Source organism: Anabrus simplex, chromosome 1 (assembly GCF_040414725.1).
Source record: "Anabrus simplex isolate iqAnaSimp1 chromosome 1, ASM4041472v1, whole genome shotgun sequence".
In the NCBI taxonomy this organism is placed as follows: domain Eukaryota; kingdom Metazoa; phylum Arthropoda; class Insecta; order Orthoptera; family Tettigoniidae; genus Anabrus; species Anabrus simplex.
Window position 1 is genome coordinate 598,388,700 of NC_090265.1, and position 15,812 is coordinate 598,404,511.

A 15,812-nucleotide genomic window follows, 5' to 3' on the forward strand; every position below is an offset into this window, starting at 1 on the left:
TTTGCAACATTTAAGTAAAGTTCAACTTACTTACTGTTGATCACAATAATTAAAACAGTAAAATCTCCAAAATCTAACAACTTCCCAAAACATGTAGAATAGAGAAATCGTTCTTATACAGTGCATAAGAACTAAATTTCAATGCATTAGGAATCAATATTTCCTCAAATTCAACAGAATTATTCTTTAATAATAATAAATATTTAATTTTACACTAAAGTGACAAAAGACCAGATATTCTGAGTACAGTATATTATGCTATAATTGAAGGATATCCAGTTTTGGAAGTACAGTAGAGTTTCTGTAGTTCAAGACTTCATAAGTCTGATACGTCCAGTAGTCCGACACAATGTGGCCCGGTCATATGACATTTTCAGTAGAGATGGTTCTAAAAACCTCTTTAAAGGCCTTTTAAAAATAGCAAAAGCATAGAATAACAATTACATTTTCCAGAATAGCCCTATTGATGGAGAAGATAGACATTGATCACCACAGCTCTGCATATACTGCATTCGCCCAGGTGGCAGATAATGATTTCAAAGAATTTGAAAATATATTGAACATATTCCTTGGTAAATCATTCCAATCCCTAACTCTTCTTCCTATAAATGAATATTTGCCTCAATTTGTCCTCCTGAATTCCAACTTCATCTTCATACTGTGCTCTTTCCTACTTTTAAAAACACCGTTCAAACTTACTCATCTACCAATGTCATTCCACGCCGTCTCTCCATGACAGCTCAGAACAACATACCGTTTAGTCGAGCAGCTCTTCTTCTTTCTCCCATGTCTTCCAAGCCCAAACTTTGCAAAACTGTTAACACTATTCTTTTGTCAAAAATCACCCAGAACAAATCATCCTACTTTTCTTTGGATTTTTCCAGTTCTCAAATCAAGTAATCCTGGTGAGGGGCCCCATACACTGGAACCATACTCTAATTTAGTCATACCAGTGATTTATATGCCCTCTCGTTTACATCCTTACTATAACTGCTAAATACCCTCATAACCATATGAAGACATCTGCAAACTTTATTTACAATCCTGTTTATATGATTACCCCAATGAAGATCATTCTTTATATAAACATCTAGGTACATACAGTAATCCCCATGGGGAACTTTCAGCCCATCAGTGCAGTAAATAAACAATTAAAATTCAGTACGTTGATGGAATCTTATGAGACTGATGTGGTGATAGGAGTGGAATCGTGGTTGAGAGAAGGGGTGGGTAATAGAGAAGTATTTCCAGAAGGGTACACAGTCTATCGTAGAGACCGAGGAGATAAAAAGGGAGGGGGGGGTGTTTATTCTGGTGAAGGAAACTTATTGTTCACATGAATGGTTTACCGATGAAAGGGATGAAATATTAGGGATAAAATTAATTTGTGATAATATGAAGGAGGTGGGAATTATAGGAACATACAGGCCTGGAAGAGAGGAAAGAGACATGGAAATATTTGAGAAAATAATAGATTATACTCATAAAAACAATAATAATGATGTGGTAATAATTGGGGGAGATCTAAACTTGCCCTAGGTTGAATGGAATGGAGCTGTAAGTGAAGCCCATGAACAGAAACTGGCAAATAAGTTAATTTGGGAGGGAGGATTTACACAAGTAGTACAAGAACCGACTCATCTCAATAACTTACTAGATGTATTCTTGGTTAAACCATGGGAAATTGTTGATAAAACTGTGGTAATTGAAGGAATAGGTGACCATAAGGCTGTAATAATGGATGTAGTACTGGTACCAAAAAGGCTTAATAAGAGGATCACACAAGACAAGAAATTGTACAGAAAAACTAAAGTTGATGAATTTGGGACTTACCTTAAATCACAATTCAGTTGGTGGATAAGTGAAGGGAGTAATGTGAATACACTTTGGGCTAAATTCAAAGGAATCGTTTGGGAAGGAGAGAAGAGATTTGTACCTGTTAGAAGGGTAAAATGACCTCAGACCCTGTTTATTATACAAGGGAAATAAGAAAATTAAAAAGAAAATGTAGAATAGTAAACAGGAAAATCAAAGAAGGTAGGGAGAGTAGAGAAAGTAGAAAACAGCTAATGAGGGAACTGAATAGAGTGAAAAAGGAAGCAAAAGAGAATTATATGAATGGCATACGTTAAGAGCGTAATGACCACAAAGGGAAATGGAAAAAGCTGTATTCATATATCAGGAATCAAAAAGGAAAAGGAATACAAATTCCTACAATGGTGGGAGAAGGGGGTGAACAATATTTAACAGATACTGAGAAAGCAAACCTCTTTAGTAGGGAATTCAGATATTCAGTAGATGATTGTCAGGAGTTGGAAACAGAAGATACAGAGGGAGAGACACAGAGGGAAACAAGAAGCTTCTCATTCACAAATGAAGATATTTTCAGAGAAATCCAACTGCTTCAGCAAAGAAAAGCAGCAGAAAGTGATCAAATTACTGGGGAGGTGATACAGACAATGGGGTGGTACATAGTGCCTTATTTAAAATTTCTCTTTGACTATGTCATAAATAATAGTGTAATACCAAATGGAAGAAATCTATAATAATACCAATTTATACAGGAAAGGGTGATAAAAGGAAACCAGAGAACAACAGACCAATCAGCCTGACCAGTACAGTTTGTAAAATACTGGAGAGTTTAATATCAAAGTACATCAGAGGGATATGTGATAATAAAAATTGGTTCATGAGGAGCCAGTATGGATTTAGAAAGAAATTTTCTTGTGAGGCACAACTGGTGGGATTTCAGCAGGACATATCAGATCAATTGGATTCAGGAGGCCAGTTAGATTGTATAGCCATAGATCTTTCCAAAGCCTTTGATAGAGTGGATCATGGAATATTATTAAAGAAATTGGAGGGAATAGGATTGGACGTAAGGGTTACACGTTGGGTAAAAACATTTCTAAATTCAAGGGTTCAGAAAGTCAAAGTAGGAATTAACATATTGCAGGAAGAGAAAGTTTGGAAGGGAATTGCACAGGGTAGTATAATCGGTCCATTACTTTTCTTCATATACGTAAATGATTTAGGGAACAATATAACATCAAAAATAAGATTACATGCAGATGACATAATTGTTTATAGGGAAATAAATACCATTGAGGATTGTTCAGAATTACAAAGGGACCTTGAGAGTATCCAACAATGGGTTGAAGAGAATAACATGAAGATTAATGGAGGCAAATCAACTGTTACAACATTTACAAACAGGAGTTTTAAAACTGAATTTGAATATACTTTGGATGGGGTAGTTATCCTAAAAGATGGCAAGTGCAAATACTTAGGTGTAAGATTTGAAAGTAATTTGTACTGGAAGGGTCATGTGGATGACATTGTTGGGAAAGCATACAGATCGTTACATGTCATAATGAGGCTACTTAAAGGATGCAACAAAGAATTAAAAGAGAAAAGTTACTTAAGTATGGTTCGTCCATTATTGGAATATGCAAACAGTGTTTGGGATCCTCACCAAGAATACCTAATAAAAGAAATAGATAGTGTGCAGAGGAAAGCAGCAAGATTTGTAACAGGGGATTTCAGGAGAAAGAGTAGTGTATCAGAAATGTTAAAGGAACTAGGGTGGGAAACTTTAAGTAAGAGAAGGGAGAAAACTAGACTTATAGGATTATATAGAGCCTATACAGGAGAAGCAGCATGGGGAGATATCTGTGAGAAGCTTCAGTTAGAAAATAATTATATCGGCAGGACTGACCACAAATATAAAATCAGAAGGAATTTTAGCCGAAGTGATTGGGGTAAATTTTCATTTATTGGGAACGGTGTGAAGGAGTGGAACAGTTTACCAGGGGTAGTGTTTGATCCTTTTCCAAAATCTGTACAGATATTCAAAAAGAGAATAAACAGCAACAGAGAAAATAAATGAAATGTTAGAGGGCATTCAACCAGTGCAGGTTAATGTAAATAAAAAAATGTGTGTGAATAAATTAATTCCATCCCCTGGTCTAAGGAGTTTGGACAGCCAAAGTAGGGGACTGCCTGTAGGGGTGAAGTACAGTGGGGACTTCGAGGGCCCTGGGACCGCTACGGTAGCAGTGAAGGCCCTTCAGGAACTCTGAAAAGTGGTGGTAAAAGGGGCTCTGGTTAAGACGCAGCAGGTCGTTATGCTAGTTAGGTTCCAGAATGGGTAAAGAAAAGAAAAAGTAAATAAATGCAATGTAAATTTTAATCTTATACCAGTTGTACAGTATAATTTGAAGTAATTCCACATACTGTATATAAGTTGACTATATTTGTAAGTAGTACAGGAGATATTATAAGTAGAATTTTGTAAACAATGTAAATTTATTAAGGATGAGCTGTGTGTTTAATAGAAAAATTGTTAGCGTAAATTATATAATATTGTATTATAGGAAAATTTTATTCTCTTGTTAATTTAATATTTAGTGCTTGACAATAATGTATTATAGTGTACCATTTGCCACTGAGGTAGACACCTCATTTGCAAATAAAGAGATTTTGATTTGATTTTGATTAAAACTGAGATGATTTTTCCTCTTTGTGAAACTCACAATCTGACTTTTCCCCTCTTTTATCATCACACCATTGCCTGCTGTCCATATCACAACATTATCAAGGTACTTTTGCAGTCACTAACAATCTTGTAACTTATTTATTACCGTACTCAATACAGTATAACATCATCCAGAAAAACCTTATCTCTGATTCAGTTCTTTAAAGAAATTAATCATGATTTTAAATTGCTGTTCATTGAATAAAATGTCTTTTTCATTAAATAAGTTTTTATAAACACAGTACTGTTTTTCATTTAATATGAGTCGTAGCAGAACTGTACTGTTTAAGTTATTTTTTTTTTCAATAAATTAAATGCTTTCATTTAAATAACTCTGTTTTTCAGTGAACATTCCATAATCTGACAGGTCTCTATAATCCAACAAGGCCTGGTTCCAAATGTGTCGGACTAGAGAGACTCTACTGTATATGTTTGTAATACAGGTTAGGTTTTCCCAAAGAATAAAACGATGTCCTAACAAGGTGTTGCCAACTTATAAAATTTCCTCTACAAACACTATTAATATATATATATTTTCTTTTTACAATTTGCTTACCGACACAGATAGGTTTTACTGCGACCATGCGATAGGAAAGGCCTGGGAGTGGGAAGGAAGCAGCCATGGCCTTAATTAAGTTACAGCCCCAAAATTTGCCTGGTGTGATATGGGAAACCACAGAAAACCATCTTTAGGGCTGCCGACAGTGGCATTCAAACCCACTATCTCCCAGATGCAAGCTCACAGCTGCGCGCCCCTAACCTCATGGCCAACTCGCCCAGTAAAATATAATTCATTCTTTAAATATGTATATGGCATTATTAATTTATGTAATGAATCATCGTAATCAATTAATTATTAGATGATCTTGGCAGGTCCATAACACAGGAGGAGTTAATCCAAGGGTAGACAAGACAACGTGGTGAAAATTGTTGAGCAAAATCATATCAACCTGTGTTGACTGGGGATGCAGGACCTGCTCAGAGGAAAATAAGAGTCAGAGTGAAACATTCAAAGCAACTCTAAGGTTTGAAAATAGGGAATATGAAACTTGACTCCACACACACTGTGATATCTATCTTTCTTTCTTCCTTAGTAAACCATTTCACATCCAGAGAGAAATTTCTGCTGATTTGGAAAGGGGGGGAGCAACAGATTGATCCCCACCATCCACTATACAGTATGGACACCAACTTCCAGCTCCGCGACTCAGAACTAGGAAGCTATTTGCTTTACGTCGCACCCACACAGATAGGTCTTATGGCGACGATGGGACAGGAAAGGTCTAGGAGTGGGAAGGAAGCAGCCTTGGCCTTAATTAAGGTATCGCCCCAGCATTTGCCTGGTGTGAAAATGGGAAATGATGGAAAACCGTTTTCAGGACTGCTGACAGTAGGGTTCGAACCCACTATCTCCCAGTTGCAAGCTCACATCTGCGTGCCCCACTGCACGGCTAATTTGCCCAGTAGAACTAGGAAGAATTTCCTATCTAGAGCGCAGACTTTGGAGAGTATGCTGGAAAGTAACAATATCACCAAGTGGAGAAACAAATTTGGGCCACACGGTGAAACGAGAACTAGGTCCAGGCAACTATCAACCCTATATGATGTGGAAGACTTTGACCTCAAGAGAGAGGGTGTGCCACATTGCAAAATCAGCATGCAGAAACTGGACCTCCTACCAGCTGATGTGGATGTTCAGTGCAAGTGTAGTGCTGTGTAAGACCCAGAACATTTAAAGACCTGACCACAGCTAGAACATCCCTGCGCAGTTCAAGATATTGTGCAGGTCATATATGTAGCCATATCTGCAGCTAGGTTTTAGAGAACCATTGTTTGACTGGACTTGAACATACAGCAAACCATCATGGAATGTACCTTGCATAGAACAGAAAGTAATACTAAAAGTCAGTGTAAAGGAATATGCATTCAGCTTTGAAAAATCAATGTAAACACCTTGGGATTAAGCAAACAAACCTGTAGTTTTATGTGACAGTTAACAGCATGATAACAGCCACAGGACCTCAAATTTTATGTGGAATCCAAACCATAAGGATATGACTTTTAATTGTAAAAATCCTGCATGGAGAACAGAAAGAGGAAAGGTTGCGTGCTGGACGAAAAAGTAAAATTTATACAAGAAGTAGACAATAAACCACATAAAATTAAAATTAAAACAGGAATTGCTTATACCACACTCTGCACAGTTATTAGTAAAAATAAATAAATAAATATTTGAGACAAATTTTAAAAAATCAACAAAATGTAGCCATCAACAATTGGGAGATATGCAGATTTGGAAAAGGCTCTCCTAACATGGTTTCAGCAGAAACTTACAGCAACTTTCCCGGTCAGTGTCGACATGTTGATAACTAAAGCAGTAGATCTAGGTAAAAAAGGTGAACATCACTGAAGATTTAAAGGCCTCATCAGGATGGCTCCAACGAATCAGAGATCATCCTGGAATCACCGGAAGAACAGTTTGTGCGAGTCCAAGTTTGTGGACAAAGTCACGGTGCAACACTGGAAAAAAGAGATTCTACTAGAAATAAAAAAAATAAAAAAACCTCACAACATTTACAACTGTGATGAGACTGGCCTATTCTACAATGTCCTTCCAAGTAAAACATTAGCAGAGAAGACTTCCCACTAAGTTTCGCTAACTGTCTGCTGGTATTTTCTTCCATTCTACCTGCAAGCATCTTTGGAATGAATGACAGCACTGACTGACAGCCAGACGAGACAGCATCCATTTTTTTTTTTTTCTCCTAGATCGTAGAGGTTGTGATAGAGGCAAAGGGCAGACCTGCATCACACTGACACCATTTCAGCTCCAGTTAAGCTAGTTCCTACAGGTGTCCAGTCATTAATGGGGTAATGTAGTGTATATTACATATTGCTCCAGTTGTTCTAAAACGATGTTACATTTCAGAATCATAAAAGTTATGATAAATGTAACTATACAGTAAATATTTTGAATAAAGAATGATACTGACTTCACAACAGGTTTAGATAGTAAATAAATTGCCTCAATGGAATGCTTTCAACTGCTTTCGATCACCTGCCATCCGCAAATACTACACATCTGTTATCAACATTATGGATAAGAATCTTTGAGTGAAGAGATTGTGTAGTGCATGTGATTTGAATTGTGTCTTTTCTCTCAGAATATAGCTGCATTGAGATACAAAGTGTGTATTTCGTGTTTGATGTACGCTGTTCTGAAAAGTTGATATGTTTGCCTGCAAAAGGGAGAGAGGATGGGCAGGGAAGCATTGTAAACTGTTGATAAGAGGAGGATGGAGTTGTGGAGGAGCTGTGTATATTGTCAGGTGTTTCTACCAGTGCCAGTATATTGTCTTAGAATCCTTTTCTCTTTTGTGTTTGTCCTGTGCTCTAAATCTTTTACCCACCAGTATTCATTTCTATGTCTCTTCCCTTTTCCCAAGTTTATCCAGCTTTCTTCTTATCTAACACTTCCTGCATTAAGACTGATGATATGTCAAGATGACCTTGTAATGAGTTTTGAAGCCCATCCTCCTGATGAAGCTGGGAAGCAGAAGCGAGCTCCTGAAGGGTTGAAAAGAAATCGATGTAGAAGACAGCAGTGTATTGAGATGATGCTCTGTTTTTATTTTTTTATTTTTTTGCTAGTGGTGGAACATTGCACTAACATAAAGGATTTTGCTGACACAAGGATGGGAACAGGCTAGGATTGGGAAGGCTTTAATTAAGGTACCGCCCCAGCATTTACCTGGTGTGAAAATGGGAAACTACAGAAAACTAACTTCAGGGCTGCTGAGTGGTATCAGAGACAAGACATCAAGGATTTCTGTCAGCAGGCGAGGACAGTAGCTCAAAATCAGTTGAAACAAGGCAATATTTTAGTCATATAGAGATGTAACAGTGTTTCACCTTAACTTGTATGTTGCAGATTGAGTCCTCTGTCTCAAAGGCTAATTAGATCTTCAACAGCTACCACCATCCACTGTCACAGACAGCGTAAGTGTCCATCAGAAAGTCTACTTGGGTAATGAGTGAGGTATTCGGAAGGTGATTTTACACATCTGTTTGCCAAGCCTACTGAAATGTCCACAACAACCGGCTCTACAAATAACACTTTCATACCAGTCATAACAGGGACAGGCTGCAAAAGAAATGGTATTACTAGCATCGCTCATATCTCAAGTCACTTTCATACTGTCAAAGTCTACGATACGACTGAAGCTGGGCAAGAAGTGACAAATTTGTCCCAACTCATACCAAACGACATAAACGCTACGTCTCACCAGAATGAGTCTGCGCTTTAAATATGATGCTGAATTATGACTCCAGCAATCTACTGGTAGGGATCTCGCTTTGCAAACTTTCCCATCAACAAAGGGAACACTAGCTCAGAAGTTGGGAAGAAATTAGTCTGCTTTTGACATACTGGTGTGGCCACCTACAATATTATTGTAATACGAAGAATAAAGAATAGTGACTGTAACATTAGGAAACCAACCACAGGTTTTTCTCAAGTTTCTGAGATTCTTCAAATGCATTACCACCTGTATAGAACAGGTCTAGGGCCCACATGATGAATGGGAAAGAGCAAGATGTATAGGCCCAAGGGAGATACACTTATACAGGCCATTAAATAAAACTGCTTTTAAGGGAAACTGCCGAACTAAATTTCACATCGAAAATATTCAGTTTAAATAGATAAGAGAATGCCTACATTAATTACCGTATTCCACAAAGGAGGTCCATTGCAGAATTGTATCACAGTCGTCCTTAGAAGAACTAATTATTATATAATTCTTTTGTTCTTTAAACTATTTGCTTTGTAGGAAAAATAGTTTTAAAACTCATGAATGAAAATATACAAAAATACAATTTTATTTGAATGTTGGCAACACTGATGCTAGGCTATCAACCTAACCGCTTCATACTATCTGTAAAATCTCTGTTAACACTACCATCTGGTAGTTCGCAGAATAGCATGTAGCCTATGATATTGAAATAAGAGGTTTTCGAACTGTGTTTCACAAGGAACAAACTGACAGAAACTTTTATTTCCTAATGCTCATTTGCAGGCTCTACAGTTGAAGTTCGTTTCAATGTCAAAACGTAGAGCAGTCACGAATTCATTACACCGAAGTGAGGTTAATGTTTGATTGTTCCTTCAAGACACATAGTTTTAAAAATTAAATAACATCTTAAATTACAGTTCCTTTCAACGTCACATACCTAAGGGTCCGGAATTCTGTGATATCCCGTCTAAAAATACTTCATCCAATTTCTAAATTTGAAGTGTTTCAGCTGTTCCCAGGCTCACATGGCAGCAGGCATAACCAACATTACGGTAAGAAAAATACTAGAACACTTCTCCAATCTTTTTGGACAGATAGTCTTTTGAAAAGTTCTTCCCTACAGTTTTAGTTGCTTGAAAAATATTCAACGTCTCTACTAGAAATATTTTTCAGCTGCATTGTAAATTTCTTATTCAGCTCTCGCTTTTTGTAATAATAATAATAATAATAATAATAATAATAATAATAATAATAATAATAATAATAATAATAATAATAATAATAATAATAATAATAATACCGGTAATAATAATAGGCCTATGCTTAACTACAAAATGTTTTACTATAATCATTGCCAGCCCCGTGGAGTATGGCTATCGGGCCTGTGTGTCTTACCGGAAGCCTGAGGATCGATTTTCGATTCCCGACCTATCCAGAAACTTACATTCTGAAACGGGATTTCCTCAGCTTTGTGAGATCAACTGCCATTTTGGCAAGCCTTAGTCCAAAAATGGGCTGTATGTGCAACGAGGAGAGAGAGAGACACTACTTTTGGGGTTTATACCTTGCTATCCTGCCCTTGGAAATAGTTTACCCTGAACTAGATAATATCCGAACAAACCGGAACCCTAAGGAGTTATGGAAGGCAGTGGCGGCGATTAGGAAAAAAAAAAAAAAAAAAAAAAAAAAAAAAAAAAAAAAAAAAAAAAAAAAAAAGAACATTACATTTTTATTCCATTTTAGCCTTTACCCTAATGTAATGGCATTATGGCAAGTATTACTTATAGGGAAAGTTCGAATGTTTTTGAGGCTAAATTTATAGATTTTCTTTCTGTTAGTAGGCTTCAAGTTAAAAGGAAAATTGTCCAGCTCTTAAATGTAAATTCATTGTATCATATGTGTAAGGAATGTGCCGATATTTTTCTTAACAAGTGTTTAAATGTGATGGAAGGCAGTGGCGGCGATTAGAAAAAAAAAAGAACATTACATTTTTATTCCATTTTAGCCGCCTGAAACTAGGAATTATTTAACCCTTTGTTGCCTGAATAGTGAAAAATAATAAGAATACTTTATTTTCTCACCTTATTCTAATGGAATGTGTTAAAATAGTAAATGCTAATACTTTCAAATCATAATTTTAATTGTTGGTATGTTTTTGGGGCCTGGTACTTTTAAGTACTGTCAGGCATATAGGACGCTTCATATTCGGGTAGATAAGAATGTTCACATTTTGGAATTATATTACATTTATTGTCTCAAAGTATTAGTAGAATATGTTTTTCATACCTAAAACTATTACAGAAATGTAAAAGCAAAATTTAAAGCAAATATGTGTAATAAGGGTGAAGTTTCCTAATATTATTGTTCATATGTAGAACATCTTCTATATATCCTATACAACTGAAACATTATGATACTCTGCAAAGCAGTTTTTTTTTTCATTGCAGCAAAGAAAACACTACATGTAGTAGGCTACACTTTGAATGTAGTCTTGACTGCATCTTCTTTCTCGAACACACCTCACATCGACCACGGTTTTTTTACAACAACAACAAAATGATTTCCACGATTACTTGGTCCGACATCACTGGGCACGGAATATTCTGTTTTCCTCCTTTTTGGTAGACAAGTTTGATCTGGTGACTTTGGTGACCTCATATCACGTGAAAGTTTTCCTGGAAGAGGAATTTTTTTCTGGTTCATCAGTCCTAGGCCCACATTACGCCGGAATGCCGTTAGAGGGACTTTTTCATCCAGATTACAGTATATGATGTAGGCATTGACAAATGCTATCTCAGTCATTCCCTAAAATAATCTATGCCACCATTTTTTTTTTTTTTGCTAGGGGCTTTACGTCGCACCGACACAGATAGGTCTTATGGCGACGATGGGATAGGAAAGGCCTAGGAGTTGGAAGGAAGCGGCCGTGGCCTTAATTAAGGTACAGCCCCAGCATTTGCCTGGTGTGAAAATGGGAAACCATGGAAAACCGTCTTCAGGGCTGCCGATAGTGGGATTCGAACCTACTATCTCCCGGATTCAAGCTCACAGCCGTGCGCCTCTACGGCCAACTCGCCCGGTACCCCACCATTTTTTGGATCGACGGTCTAAATCAAGCGATTCCAACTGAGGTGCTCCCACGGCCCTGGCCGGACCCGGCAGCAGCCCCGGTGCCGTGCTATAGCACCGTTGAGATGGTGGGGGAAGGAGGGAAAGTGGCAGAGGCAGAACCACAGGTCGTCAAGTCAGCGCGCAGCTTATGAAAAAATAGTATTTATGACAGTTCTGTGAACACATAAACACACAATTTATTCTGTACATACTTTGCGTTTGCCTTAATGTTCATTTGGTGTTTAAGTCAATTGCTGACATCGTTTTGCGGCAACTAATTTACCAATAATGGGTACAATCGATTTGGCAGTAGAAATTCTAAGTACAGCCTCTAAGTCCGCATCAGACAGAGAAGTCCTAGCTCTCCATTGATTTAAATTCAGAATAGAAAACATCTGTTTTTTTGCCATTTTCAGAGCAACAATAGCCCATAACGTGCTTGAACTGAGCCTTCTAAAGTGTTGGGTTCAAGTATCTGTGGGACAGGGAGATAAAATATTTAAAATAATTATCATTGTGGGTTCTTTTTTGCAGTAGGTCTTATGGCGATGATGGGATAAGAAAAGGGTAGGAATGGGAAGAAAGCGGCCGTGACCTTAATTAAGGAACACACCGAGCTCGATAGCTGCAGTCGCTTAAGTGCGGCCAGTATCCAGTATTCGGGAGATAGTAGGTTCGAACCCCACTGGCGGCAGGCCTGAAAATGGTTTTCCGTGCTTTCCCATTTTCACACCAGGCAAATGCTGGGGCTGTACCTTAATTAAGGCCACGGCCGCTTCCTTCGCACTCCTAGCCCTTTCCTGTCCTATTGTCGCCATAAGACCTATCTGTGTCGGTGCGAAGTTAACCAAGTAGCAATTAAGGAACAGCCCCAGCATTTTCTTGAAGAACTTAGCAATTCCGATTTTAACTTAGCAACTTGTTCGGTTCTTGCTGCGCCAACAATGTCATCATAGGTGGAAACAAGTTTATTGTGGTAGTGTCGTCGAACGGTTGAAGACTTTACGCTTAAAATGACATGACAAATTAAACACCGAGCTTTCGCTTCGGTAGTGAGAACAAAATATGAATCCACCCATGAAGGATTAAACGACATTTTTAAACGAAGGTGAAACTAACTGCTCCACTGTTTGTTCTATCGAACAGATTCTACTGAGAATGACACACATACACAGAGAGAATGAGAATGAATGTACTGTCTCTTACGCACACATGCACCGACCACTACTTAGGATAGGTGGGGAAGGAGGGGAACGGTACTACTGAGTGCAGCGCTGTGCGCCTCAGCACTAAGTGCTCGAGTTGGAAAGGCCTGTATCTAAGGAATGTTATGATTAGACCTGGGATTTTAAGGCAAATGCCTATTTCGTTCCTTATGAAATAACATGATTTTTTAAAAATATGTTGACGTTTCATGATAAATCCCTTACATTAATAGAGTTTTATAATGCCCTAAAATGCCTATTTGGACCTTTAGAGCCTATTTTACTATTTTAGTGCCTAAAATGCCTATTTTCAACATTTAAAATATAATTCAACTTCTGTAACTTTTACAATCACACAATGGACATTCCTGGAACGAGCAGAACAGCAGAGGGTGGGTTTTTCACAGAAATGTGCTCTTCCCAGACACTGCCACCCAAGGAATGCTGAGTGAAGGGTGGAGGTGGAGGATTAGCTCAGAAGAACAACGAGCAGGTAGTAAAGGACGTACTGTGTCGAGTGACGGGGAGAAGTGGAGGATTATCTACGAAGAACAAGGAGCAGGTAGTAAGAAGGGACATACTGTGTCAAGTCGCCAGTGAAAGAACATCTGTTTAAGTGAATATAGTTCATCATGCCTATAACGAAATCATCTAAGAGTGTGCTTATACAACAATGGCTTGTACAATTTCCAGGGATGACTTGACGGCAAGATTATTTTCTGCCAGTACTGCAGTAAACAGGTATGTGCATATATCTTAAATTTCATATTAATCTAAAAATAACGTTTTAATATTGGCTCCTCTAATTAATTGTAAAGACCTAGTCCAGGCGACATGGGTTCGATTTCCAGTACCGGCAGTAATTTAGAAATCTATGAGGTGTGGAATGGTGTTGACCCATCATCGTGAGGACAAATGAAAAGCTACAGTGGGCAGGGGTCACGGAGGCAAAGCAATACGGCTGAGGGATGTATCGTGCTGACCACATGCCACCCAATATCTGCAGGCCATGAGCTGGGCAGCAACCGTTATTGAAAGCCAAGGCCCCTTGGGGACTGTAGTATTCTTGTTCTTAATTCACTTAAGAGTAATAATGGCTTAATTTAAATAGTTCAAAATTACAAATTTTATTCAATAGCTCACATTTTCTATTCCTCATCTTAGTCTCAAACTGACATCACTTTATTGTGTTTTAGATTTCACATAAGGAAAAAAAATGCCACCTTCAGCAGCATGCAGATACTGCCATTCACAATGCGCAAGCAGTCATTAAAAGCAACATTAGACAGACTTTGCTCACACAAACTATATCACCTACAACCCATAATGGTTTCTATGCTGATATGTGTAGAGCCCTAGTTGCAGCAAATATCCCCTGGAATGCTGTGCATAATCCGGTTTTCAGAGATTTTTTTACAGAAATACACCAAGCAGCACATCCCATCAGCATCTACATTAAAGAAAAACGACATAGATATTTGTTACAATGAGGTCATTTTGTCAGTCAGGGAGGATATTGGGGAGTCTTGCATATGGTTGTGTGTGGACGAAACCACCGACTCTGTGGGCAGGTACATTGCTAACCTTATAGAAGGAAAACTTGAACCCAATCAGGCCACTACCGCTCACCTTCTTTGCTCTAAACAGCTTGAGAAAGTCAATAGTCAAATCATTGCATACTTCATCAACAACGGATTGCAGTTGTTGTATCCTGGGAGTGTTGATGATTCTAAAGTCCTTATCCTTGTCTCTGATGCTGCTTCCTATATGATTGCCACTGTACCTCTCCTCAAAACTTTCTATCCTTCTTTAATTCATGTTACTTGCATGGCCCATGCCTTGCATAGACTCGCAGAAACAGTTAGAGCCAAGTTTCCTGCAGTAAACCCTCTCATTTCAACAATGAAGAAAGTGTTCTGTAAGGCTCCATCAAGAATAGCCATCTTTCGAGTGAAACTCCTTTCTATTCCCCTTCCACCACAGCCAATCATCACACGTTGGGGTTCCTGGATGGAAGCTGCCCTGTATTATGGAGAACATCTTGAGGAAATCATGGCTGTGATAGACAACTTGCCTTTAACGGACAACTCTGCGTGTGTGTTGTCTGTCAAAGAGCTATTAAATGATTGTTCCAGTGTTCAGAGAGGCATTGCGTATATTCAGGAAAATTTTTCATTTCTTCCAGTTACCATTACAAAAATGGAGGAAAAAGGAAACAGTCTCAAACAGCAATTTTCTGTAATTGAGGAAGCTGAGAATAACATACAAAGTGTTAGGGGCAAGGTAGGGGATAAATTAAGAGACAAATGGTTTAGTATACTGCAGAAGAACCCAGGTTATTCAGTGCTGAAAAGGGTATAACAGGTAATGGATAATGGATGGGGACAAGGTAGACTTACCAAGTGAAATACTGAATTGAAAAATGTAGGTAAGTTTTCCTATGCCCCTCTAACATCTGTGAGTGTGAAGCGCTCTTTTTCTGCTTTCAAAATGATTTTAACAGACAAAAGACACAGCCTGGCTGTGGAAAATTTGGAGAAGATTATTGTTATGTACTGTAAAGCAAACTACGAATGAAAGTACTGTAGGAATGTTCCTCACAAATAACAAACACATACTCCATTCGAGTTTACACCGCTTTTGGGTGCCTACAGTGCTGTAATTGTG

At 38.0% G+C, this 15,812-nt stretch overlaps 1 protein-coding gene across 3 annotated transcripts in view; it reads right to left on the reverse strand.

Moving 5' to 3' along the window:
- LOC136857181 (probable phosphorylase b kinase regulatory subunit beta) overlaps positions 1-9,875 on the reverse strand; it is a 119,800-nt gene extending 109,925 nt beyond the window's left edge. For 2 of the 3 annotated variants that reach the window (XM_067135629.2, XM_067135627.2), the window contains exon 1: positions 9,767-9,836. The gene's annotated coding sequence lies outside the window, so the exon portion shown is untranslated. Of the gene's footprint in view, positions 1-9,766 lie in introns of all 3 variants that reach the window. The other variant, XM_067135630.2, reaches the window with a different exon arrangement.
- Positions 9,876-15,812: the final 5,937 nt, after the last annotated feature.